Consider the following 12,161-nt stretch of genomic DNA (forward strand, 5'->3'; position numbering starts at 1 on the left):
TCAGTCCCAGCCAGCATGATCAATGGTCAGAGATGATGGGAGCTGTAGTCTATTCATAGCTGTCAACTTTTCCCTTTTCTTGCGAGGAATCCTATTCGGAATAAGGGAATTTCCCTTTAAAAAAGGGAAACGTTGATAGCTATGAGTCTATTATCTATCATCTATCTATCTATATCTATCTATCTATCATCTATCTATCTATCATCTATCTATCTATCTATCATCATCTATCTATCAATCTATCATCTATTTATTTATCTATCATCTGTCTATCGAATCTATCTATCTGTCATCTATCTATCTATCATCTATCATCATCTATCTATCATCTATCTATCGCCCTATACCTGGAGTTCTCAGAACGAAATCAAAATATAAATATAAAACCACAAAATATATAATCAAAATCAAAACAACAACCCAACACGCACACACACCCCAAAACACCACATTTTAAAAGGGCATAGGATGTCAATCAAATCAACCCAAGGCCTGGTTACAAAGGAATGGTTTTGCCTGCCACCTAAAGGTGTATAATGAAGGTGCCAGGCAAACCTCCCTGGGGAGAGCATCCCACAAACTGGGAACCACTGCAGAAAAGGTCCCGTTCTCATGTTGCCACCCTCCGGACCTCTCAGTGAGAAGGCGCATGAAGGAGGGCCTCAGAAGATGATCTCAGGGTCCAGGTAGGTTCATATGGAAAGTGGTGGTCCTTGAGGTATTGCGGTCCTGAGCTGCTTAAGGCTTTATAGGTCAAAACCAGCACTTTGAATTGTGCCTGGAAACTAATTGGTGGCCAGTGCAGTTGGACCAGGATTGGTGTAATATAGTCAAACCTTCTTGCTCCAGTGAGCAACCTGGCCGCTGAATTCTGCACCAGCTGAAGTTTCCAAACCATCTTCCGAGGCAGCCCTATGTAGAACACATTGCAGTAATCTAGTCTAGCGAAATCTGGAGGGTCACAGTTTCCTTCTCTCTACCCTAAGAACTGGTGATACCAAAAGAGGGGAACATCTAAGCAGATGAAGCCACCACTGTATTGAGGCATCTGATCAAGGCCTATATTTTAAAATGAGCTTAAAGATTTGCAAATGTTTCATGCCAGGCAGAAAACCAGCTGGCTAAGGACTGGTTGTTTATCCTCCTGGACAAGGGACCCCCTGATTTATAGTAGTAGCAGGAGACAGGTTTCTCAAGGTTGTAAAAGGTAAATACAGGCTGGGAGCAAAGGTTACACTGACCCTACATATTACAGAATACAATCAAGATGCAAAAACACTAATTAAGAGTTGGTAAATAGTAAGATCTCTGTTTAGATAGAACTTAATACCACGAGCCATCTGTTTTAGCCATTTGTTTTGGAATGGAGGGACAACAAGCGCAAAAGGTGATCTGGTAATTAAGGTGCCTTGTTGAGGCAAATGTAAGATATATGGCTACTTGTTTGCCATTTATGGATAGAAGGAAATATAGCTCTTTGTCTCCCATAAAAGGTAATAGGAAATGGGTGTATCTTTTATGATTGGTTCTAGCAAACAGCCAATAGGAATTTCAACCAGGCTGATTGGACAGAGGCAGCCAAAGGAGGAGCAAGGGGGCTGGGCTGAGGAAATATAAGTGCTGGCCATCAGGGCTGGAGTGGGCAGAGCTTTGGTAACCATATACCACTGTGCCTCTCATTTATTTGTCTGACAAATAAATTATTATTTTAATTTCTCTATTGCTGCGTTGAATATTTCATTCCAGCTAAGCGTTAACCACAAGCAGGGTGCTACAATATGACTGGATGATCTCGACATATTCCAAAGTCTCCAGAGTTTTGTCAATGAGATGTTTTCCCATTCCATCCTGGCATCCATCTGTTGGGTATTTATCCCATTTGCATCACCATCCAAACAATTGAAATCACTATCCTCCTTAATCCTAATATTATGGTGTTTGGAGAGAACTTGGCTCATATAATGAGGCAAACAGTGGAATGATTCACTGGCGAGTGAGCAGGCTGTTGCTCACTGATAGCAGAACACTGACATTATAGAGTTCGCTCCCACAAGAGGCGGTGATGGATTTGGATGGCTATAAAAGAAGATTAGATAAATGCATGCAGGATAAAGCCATCGGTAGCTACTAGCCACAGTGGCTATGTACTCTCTCCACTGTCAGAGTCAGTAGGCCACTGAATACTAGTTGTGGAGAACTGCAGGTGAGGAGATGTCAAGGAACTGACATCAGAGCCAGAGGTGGAGGCAAGGCTCCCAAGCGATGCTGGAGAAGGGCCCAGCAGGGAGAGAGGGAGCTCATCGGCTGGGGAAGGAAATCAGCGTAACACCAGGGATAAAGGGGGGCAGATGGGGGAATCGGCAAGGGGGCTCCAGGATTCCTCGCCGGAGACCAGCGGGGAGAGCACGGGTCCTCCGCTACCCACACCCACCCTGCGCAGAAGACTTCCGCGCAGGGAAAGTAGGCGTAGACTTGGCGTCAAAGAACTTCTTTGCTGGAAGAAGTTCAAGAAACGCCCACTGATGGATTCTGCTAGCGACTGAAACAGCCACGAAGTGAAGGGCTGTCCGGCCAGGAAAAGGTTTAACCAGGCAACCTAGCCAGGAGTGGCGGCAACTTACGCACGAGCAACCCCATATAACCATTACAGGAGAGCACTGTTGTACATTTCCGGGCACAATTCAAAGCATTGGTGATGACCTTTAAAGCCCTAAACGACCTTGGCCCAGTATACCTGAAGAAGCGTCTCCACCCCCATCATTCATCCCAGACACTGAGGTCCAGCTCCAAGGGCCTTCTGGCGGTTCCCTCCCTGCAAGAAGTGAAGTTACAGGGAACTTTCCTCCACAAACGATGACTCTGGGGGCATGTAAATATTGAGTATGAACTCTGCCAAATGCATTTGAAGATCTTCCCATCCATGCCCACCTTGCACGATGGTCTCTGAATAAATCTGAGGTCTCTCCTGTCCCAACAGCTGATGAAAATAGCCTGCACAGCTCCTAACTTCCTGGTAATGTGCTCGGAAAAACCCTTCTTGGGTCCTCTGGCTTTCTCCCCCCCGATTTGGAAAAGGTGATGTTACCATGATGACTTGGCAGAGCTGCACATGATTAATTGAGGAAACTGTTTGCTCTGGCAGTTTCTATGACTTAAGACATCTAGCTCCCAAAAGCTCGTGACTATCCGAGCACGGCTTTAAGAGCAAAGTTGCAATATCTCACTTCCTTTGGAGAGGTGGGTGGACTGCTTGCTATTGGGGGATGAATCATCTCCAGCTTGGGTAAATGAAAAACCCTGCCTATTCTTCATTTATATGAGTACACCGGGCGTATTCATGACGGATCTCGTGCACAAGCCACCATCCTAATGCTCTAAGGAGCAATCAAATGGTAAGCTTGTCTGTACCTACGCATCCCTGAGGATTAAGATGCTTCTCAAGGGCTAGTTGCATCAAATTGCTATGCCATTATGCACTTTATAAGGGATGTGGGTGGCGCTGTGGGTTAAACCACAGAGCCTAGGACTTGCCGATCAGAAGGTCAGCGGTTTGAATCCCTGCGACGGGATGAGCTCTCGTTGCTCGGTCCCTGCTCCTGCCAACCTAGCAGTTCGAAAGCATGTCAAAGTGCAAGTAGATAAATAGGTACCATTCTGGCAGGAAGATAAACGGCGTTTCCGTGCGCTGCTCTGGTTCGCCAGAAGCGGCTTAGTCATGCTGGTCACATGACCCGGAAGCTGTACGCTGGCTCCCTCAGCCAATAAAGCGAGATGAGTGCCGCAACCCTAGAGTTGGTCACGACTGAATCTAATGGTCAGGGGTCCCTTTACCTTTACCTTTATGCACTTTATAACTTGGGTATCTGGGCAAACAAGTGAAGAGCAAGGCCAATGATCCTTCGTAGCAAAGCAAAAGATGGAACAACTTGAAGCAAGGGATGAAGAAGACATAGTCAACAAGTTCTCCTATGCAAACCCTGCTGACTGGAGGATTCTCAAGAGTAAGAGAGTATCCTAGCAGACACTGTCCATAGGCAACTTGAGGAGTAAAAGCCAGGAGTCATAGCCCAGGAGCCAGAAATAATGAGCTGGGAGTCACAAACTGAGAAGCAGACACCGTGTCTACTGCTGTTGCTCAGAAAAAGCCCTAGACCACGGACGTCCAACTCCCAATAGCGATCTACTCACAGTATAAAAAACTGACAGTGATCTACCCATTGTCGTTTGATGGATCAAAGTTGTTAAGGGGTTTTTTTTAGGAAGCGAATGAATGAATGGAACTGAATATACGAATGAATGAAACTGAATCAGCATTGCGATATGCACAGAACATAATAAAAAGTGGATTATATAAAACACACAGTTGAGGGTCCTGAATCTGCAGTCAAATAGTGGACCTTAATCTGATGGTCCATTTTTTTGCTAAGAAGCAGAAGTTGCTGAGCTTTTTTTGGAAAGGCAAAGTTGTTCAGCTTTTCTCAGGTTGAGCTTTCTTAATTCTTTTTTATTTTTTTATTTTTGGGGGGGAAGGAGATCCCTGAGGGACCAGAGATCTACCAGGAACACCCTGTGATCTACCTGTTGGACATGCCTGCCCTAGACCAACTCAGAAGCCTCTATTGCCCATTTTGATTGGGGCAACTGGGCAACCTGCATGGATGGAGTCCCTTTGGACTGAGCAGGGATGTGGAATCTCAGGCCTGGAGCCAAATTTGCTACTCCAGGCCTCTCCATCTGGCCCTGGGGACTCTCCCCCATGTCCCAAACCCCTCTTCAGCCACACCCCTCTTCACAGACCACACCCCTCAGCCGCCATATTTCATATCTTTGTGGAGTATTTTTGCCTGACTGGAATGCATCAACTTTTACCAGCAATGAAAAGGCTTGTTCTCTTGTTGCTGCCCCTGAAATTCTGTTGGAGGTGGCACACAGAGAAGAGTCTCGGGTGATTATTTTATTTTGTGAAACTTGCACATCGCTTGATTATAAACACACACAAAAAACTCAAAGCAGTTTGCAAAAGATAAAAGAGTAAAATCAATTTTTAAAAAATTGCAATCCTCCTTTAAAACGTATGAACTAAAACAGATTAAAATTAACTTGACTTTCTAATCAAGGTCGAGAGAGAGAGAGAGAGAGAGAGAGAGAGAGAGAGAGAGAGAGAGAGAGAGAACTAAAGGTATGAACTAAAACAGATTAAAATTAACTTGACTTTCTAAGCAAGGTCCAGAGAGGGGGGGGGAGAGAGAGATGGCCCAGAAGATAGCTGTATAAGGCTTTATAAACCAAAGGCAGCAGTTTAAACTGAGCTCAGAAATGAATTGAAATTGGAAACAGAATATATTGCTTGTCCTGCACTCATGCACAAGCAGACTCGCATATATACCACCCAGGTCAGGTCCAATACATTTTGCTACCCAAGGCAAAGGGCAAGATGGTGTCCTCGCCCATTCTAGGGAGCTGATAAGACCAGCTGCTGAATCTTACTTTAATTCTGGTGATGGGATGATGTCTTTCACTGCATGTGAGGCCAGCAGGGTAGTACAAGGCAGATCAAGTTGCCCTACACAGCTGTGCCCTCAAACATCTAGCTGCTATTGCCCACTCCACAGCATCTACCGCCTGAGGCAGCTGCCTTACTTTGCCCAATGGCAGGGCTGGTTCTGATATCACCCATCAGAGTGATGGGTATTTCACTACAGTGGTACCTCGGGTTACATACGCTTCAGGTTACAGACTCCACTAACCCAAAAATAGTACCTCGGGTTAAGAACTTTGCTTCAGGATGAGAACAGAAATCGTGTTCCAACAGCGCGGTGGCAGCAGGAGGCCCCATTAGCTAAAGTGGTGCTTCAGGTTAAGAACAGTTTTAGGTTAAGAATGGACCTCCAGAACAAATTAAGTACTTAACCTGAGGTACCACTGTATTAGTATACATCTGAGTGGCATAGGTTCTCTGTTTCTCTCACACACAGAAAGAGAGCAGAAGGCCTAGGCAAACTTGTCCAAAGCCCAAACCTCCATTCTGAGGAACCTGCTTTTGACAGCGTGCCAACATCTCCTCTCTTTGCCCAACTGTGAGTGGGTGGTATTTGCAAGTCAAACCTGTTATCCAGAAATTGCCCTACCCTCATTTGCTCAGTTTTCCTCTTTTCCTTTCTTTTTAACTTCAGGCAACTCAGTGTGGAAGAAGAATCAACTGGCAGATTTCTAGATGGTCTAAGGTAGAGGCACAAGGATTGCTGATGCCTGAATGGTTCCAAACTCACAAGGGTTTCTGACTCTCAATTATCAATATGGAGGGGGTCACTTCCCCGCCAACCCCTTTTCTGCAGTGGTTGCATTTTTAGATTAATGGGCGTCCAAATCTGACGACTTCTACAGTGCTGTAAGGCTCCGGATGACAATTCAGTCACTAATTTGAACTCTACAATGCTGGCTCCAGCAAGCTCATCTAAGAATTTTATTTATTTATAAACCACCATCTCAAGGTTCTCCCCCTCCTGATGTACCGTAATCTCCACAACAACCCTGTGAGGTAGATGAGGCTGAAAGAATACAGTGACTGGCCCAATGTCACCCAGTGAACTTCATGGCCAGGTGGGGATTTGAACCCTGGTCTCCCATGTCCTAGTCCAACACTCTATTTTTTTTTATATAAATATTTATTAAGATTTTTTGAGTACAAATACATAAATAATAAACAACTTTACTTATATAACATACTTTCTTCACTTCTTTGGACTCCCTCACATCTCTCGCTCCCACTTACATTGTGGAAAAGTTTTTCCAAGCAAATTATCATCTTGTTTACAATCTTATATCCGCTCATTTAAATACAATCTAACAGTTCTCCAAAAAAGAGTTTATACTTTCTTTAATCTCACTTATCGTCAAGTTCAAATCTAAATTAGTGGAGGACGATTATTTATGATCTAGCATCCTTCTTAACCTTCAACCAAATTACAATATTTTTGTAAATAAATCTTAAATTTCTTCCAGTCTTCTTCAACCCTCTCTTCTCCCAGGTCTCGGATTCTGCCAGTCATCTCGGCTAGTTGCATATAATCCATCAGTTGCATCTGCCACTCTTCCAATGTGGGTAAATCTTGAGTTTTCCAGTTCTTAGCGATGAGTATTCTTGCTGCCGTTGTTGCATACATGAAAAATGTTCGGTCCTTCTTTAACACCTTCTGGCCGACAATACCCAGAAGGAAAGCCTCTGGTTTCTTGGTGAAGGTATACTTAAATACCTTTTTCAGCTCATTATATATCATTTCCCAGAAGGCCTTCACTTTAGGGCAAGTCCACCAGAGGTGAAAGAATGTTCCTTCATTTTCTTTACATTTCCAACATTTATTATCAGATGAATGGTATATTTTGGCGAGTTTAACTGGGGTCATGTACCATCTATATATCATTTTCATTACATTTTCCTTCAGAGCATTACATGCAGTGAAGTTCAGCCCAGTGGTCCACAACCTTTCCCAATCCTCAAACATAATGTTATGCCCAATATCCTGTGCCCACTTTATCATAGCCGATTTAACCATTTCATCTTGTGTATTCCATTTCAGCAGCAAGTTATACATTCTTGAAAGTACCTTAGTCTTAGGTTCTAACAGTTCTGTTTCCAACTTCGATTTCTCCACCTGGAACCCTAACTTTTTATCATTTTTAAAGACTTCTTTAATCTGAGCATAATGTAACCAGTCTCGCACTTTATCCTTCATTTTCTCCAAACTCTGCAATTTCCAATTGTCTCCATCTTTTTCTAATATTTCCCAATACTTTGGCCATTTGGCCTCCATATTGGGTCTTTTTCGGGCCTTAGCTTCCAGAGGTGAAAGCCACCTTGGAGTTTTGTTTTCCAATAAGTCTTTGTATTTTGTCCAGACATTAAACACTGCTTTCCTGACAATATGGTTCTTAAAGGCCTTATTGATCTTAACCTTGTCATACCATAAGTATGCATGCCAACCAAAAGCATTGTTAACACCTTCCAGGTCCAGTACATCAGTGTCTTCGAGAAGTAGCCAGTCTTTTAGCCAGCAGAAAGCTGTGGCTTCATAGTACAACTTTAAGTCTGGCAGGGCAAAGCCCCCTCTTTCTTTCGCATCAGTTAATATCTTAAACTTAATTCTGGGCTTTTTGCCCTGCCAGACAAATTTAGAAATATCTCTCTGCCACTTCCGGAAGCACTCCGTCTTGTCCACAATTTGTAGTGTTTGAAACAAAAACAACATTTTTGGCAATACATTCATCTTAATGGCGGCAATTCGGCCTAGCAGAGAAAGTTTTAATCTTGTCCAACTGTCCAAGTCTCTCTTAATTTCAGACCAACATTTTCATAATTATCCTTAAATAGACTCAGATTTTTTGCTGTTATATTAAACCCTAGGTACTTTACTTTTTTAACCACAGTTAGTTCTGTCTCTCTCTGAAACCGTTCCGACTCTAAATCCGTCAAGTTTTTCCCCAATACCTTAGTTTTCTGTTTATTTAATTTAAATCCCGCCACCAAAAGCTTGAATCAGTTGCAATACTCTTTTCGTACTGGATTCTGGCTCCTGCAGGGTCAGAACAAGGTCATCTGCAAAAGCTTTAAGTTTATATTGTTTCGCTCCGACCTGAATCCCTTCCACCAGCCGGTCCCCTCTGATCATATTCAAGAGCACCTCCAAAACCGAAATAAATAGCAAAGGGGAAATAGGACAGCCTTGTCGTGTTCCTTTTTCAATTTTAAACTCTTCCGTAACCACATTGTTAACTATCAGTTTAGCCTTTTGTTCCGAATAAATTGCATCAATCCCATTCTCAAAACCCCATCCCACTCCCATTTCTTTCAAATTTCCCTTCATAAATTTCCAGGAGATGTTGTCAAAGGCCTTCTCCGCATCTATAAAGATTAAAACTGCTCTTGTATTTATGTCTGTTTGACTAGTCCAACACTCTAACCGCTGTACCACACTGGTTCCCAATGCCCTCTGCATCCTCCCTTTAGTAGGCATTTTTGATCTCCACCAGCACCACCACCACTGGGTGTTTTTATTTCATTCTGGTTTTTGCCCAGCTGGCAATCGAGTCGTAGCAGGAGCTACTCCTTCAACTCCCTGCCAGGGCCAATCTCTCGCCCCTCCCCATGGGCACACCTGAAAACCTGAGCAAGTTTTGCAGATGCCACCCCCTCTGGTCTCTTCTCTCTCCCTCCCTTAGGTCAAACCACCCCTCCCCACATTATGCAGAAACAGACAAAATGCTCTCTCACAAACTTTGGTTATCCAAGGGTACTGGGTGAAAGAATGAATCTGAGCCTTGAACGGCACATTGAGATGAAAGAGGAAGTGGGAAAGTGTCAGATTTCACACTTCCGTCTTCAGTTCTAGGTACATTTCACAGAAGGAAAGGTCATTGCCCTCACCATCCCGTGGCCAAGGAGGAAGAGAACAGGGACTTGGATGCCTCCTGGGCACCAGAGAAAGATCTCAAGGGTGTTGCATGGCGAGTTCCTGTCCCCCCCCCCCCAGGTGGAAATAATGACACATGACACAATTACAGTATTAAGGTTAATGGGTTAAAAAAAGGCCACAACTTTATTGGTTACAGATGAAGAGCGGTATTGGCTTAGGCATTGGTCCTAACTGACTATATCTGACTCCAGCCTATCTGCATAAAGTCTGGGAAGGGTTAACCACCAGTAGGGGGAGTCCTGCTGATGCACATCAACTAGGAACTTCGCTGGGGTGACCAATAGAGGGCGTGCCTTGGGCCCTCACCTCTATAGGCTTTGAACAGGGCCACGCCCCCCGGAATCCTTTATCAGACTACCCTTCTATATGCGGGGCAGGTGATGGCGTTACCTCCCCTCTTCCATCTACATCTTATTGCCTAACCCCAATACCCAGAAAGTTGTGACGATTTGCTACGAGGTAGGTGAGAACCAAGTGGCTGGTGTCAATTTGCCAAGTGGAAAAATTTCTACCAGGCCCCTTAACGGCGACCAACCAAGGTCCATAGCAAGGTCAAGGAACGAAAACCTTATAGGGTGGGAGGGTGGGCAAAGCAGGAACAGCTGGCGGGTGACAAAGAGGGAGATCCCAGGCATGTCCTGCCTTAAATAGGGCAGGCCATGCCCCGCAAGCCAGCCGATTGGCTGGCCAGGAGATGACACAACTGGGAATCCCCTCAATTGCGCAGGGCTGGCCTCCACCCACCGAGCACATGGAGGGGCCATGCAGCCCACAACCCCACCTGCTTAGGCGGAAGTGGCTCTGTTGCCCTCACACCCACCCTGAAACTTCAGAGATTTAGCCATTTCTCGACTTCCATCTCTATAGGAGCAAAATGGTATGCCTGCTGAACCCCAGTCCATGTTGCAGCCATTTCTCAATGAATTGTGATGGTGCCAAGGGAGTTACTCTGGGGGGCGGGGGGAAGAGGGAGCTCGGCTTGCATACTAAATCTTTTCTGCTGGCTGGGGAGCGAGCTAGCCAGGAACTATTTTTAAATCCCTAAGGAATGAAGCGGCGATGTGGTGCCAACACCAGAGTCCTCAATGTGCAGTTATAACAAGAAGCTTTCCTTTCGCGGGGAGCTGGGGGAGAGGGTTGCCAGCAACTGGAGAAAAATCATCACGACCATCAGTGCAATTTATTAGGGCAACCTTGGTACTGCAAAGCTTTAATTAATTAAGGATGAAGTTTCTAGTTAAACGTGTGTGTGCTTTTTCTTAAAAAAAAGGAGTACCAAATTTTTGAATCCAGCTTCCTCCTGACTAATTTGCACACAAGACTGGCATACCAGTGAACCTAGCACTAGTCAGTCACAACCCTCTCGCATGAATCAAGAGGACCAGCTGGCTATCATATGTATATTTAAAGGTAAAGGGACCCCTGACCATTAGGTCCAGTTGTGACCGACTCTGGGGTTGCGGCGCTCATCTCACTTTATTGGCCGAGGGAGCCAGCATACAGCTTCCGGGTCATGTGGCCAGCATGACTAAGCCGCTTCTGGTGAACCAGAACAGTGCATGGAAATGCCGTTTACCTTCCCACTGGAGCGTTACCTATTTATCTACTTGCACTTTGACATGCTTTTGAACTGCTAGGTTGGCGGATTTGAACCGCTGACCTACTGATTGGCAAGTCCTAGGCTCTGTGGTTTAACCTACAGCGCCACCCGAGTCCCTATGTATATTTACATAGAATAATAATGTTGGTAGGGACCCTCTAGTCCAGCCCCTGCAATGCAGGAACATGCAGCTGGATCAAACCTGCAACCTCAGCGTTATCACCACCGCGCTCTAACCAACTGAGCTATCCATCATTAGCAGTCATCCTTCCCTTTAAGAAAAAGCTAGAGAGAGCAAATATTCAGGTGGCATTGCCTTATGGCCCTAACCGGTGCAAGGAAGCATTTGACCATACATTCTGCAGCAGCCTTCTCCAAGCCGGGGCTGATTGCAGCTCTAGTCTGAACATTTGGAGGGCACCGGGTTGGCAAAAATTGGTCTACAGTCGTTTAGTAATAAACATGCAGTATGCTGATAAATGGGATGCAGGTGGTGCTGTGGGTTAAACCACAGAGCCTAGGACTTGACAATCAGAAGGTCAGTGGTTCGAATCCCCGCGACGGGGATGAGCTCCCGTTGCTCGGTCCCTGCTACTGCCAACCTAGCAGTTCGAAAGCACGTCAAAGTGCAAGTAGATAAATAGGTACCGCTCCAGCGGGAAGGTAAACAGCGTTTCCATGCGCTGCTCTGGTTCGCCAGAAGCGGCTTAGTCATGCTGGCCACATGACCCGGAAGCTGTACGCCGGCTCCCTCGGCCAATAAAGTGAGATGAGCGTCGCAACCCCAGAGTCGGTCACAACGGGACCTACTGGTCAGGGGTCCATTTACCTTTACTGTCACGGCCACCCAGGATGGGTCCCAGCTCACAAGAGACCTCACTCCGTTGCAGTTTATTTACAGGAAAAGTTTATTGAAGATTTCTGCTTCTCATACAGTTCAGCATTGTGGCCGTACGTCTGTCACGTTAGACCGCTGAAGTCCCCTCTGACTCCTCCCCTCTTCCACACCAACTTAATAGCCTGGCTCTAGACCACCTCTTCCTCTCCTTTCTTTTCCGCAGGGTCTTCCTGCCCCCCTGGGTTCCCTCTCT

This window comes from Podarcis melisellensis (genome assembly GCF_964234715.1).
Source record: "Podarcis melisellensis genome assembly, chromosome: 12".
NCBI classification, from domain to species: domain Eukaryota; kingdom Metazoa; phylum Chordata; class Lepidosauria; order Squamata; family Lacertidae; genus Podarcis; species Podarcis melisellensis.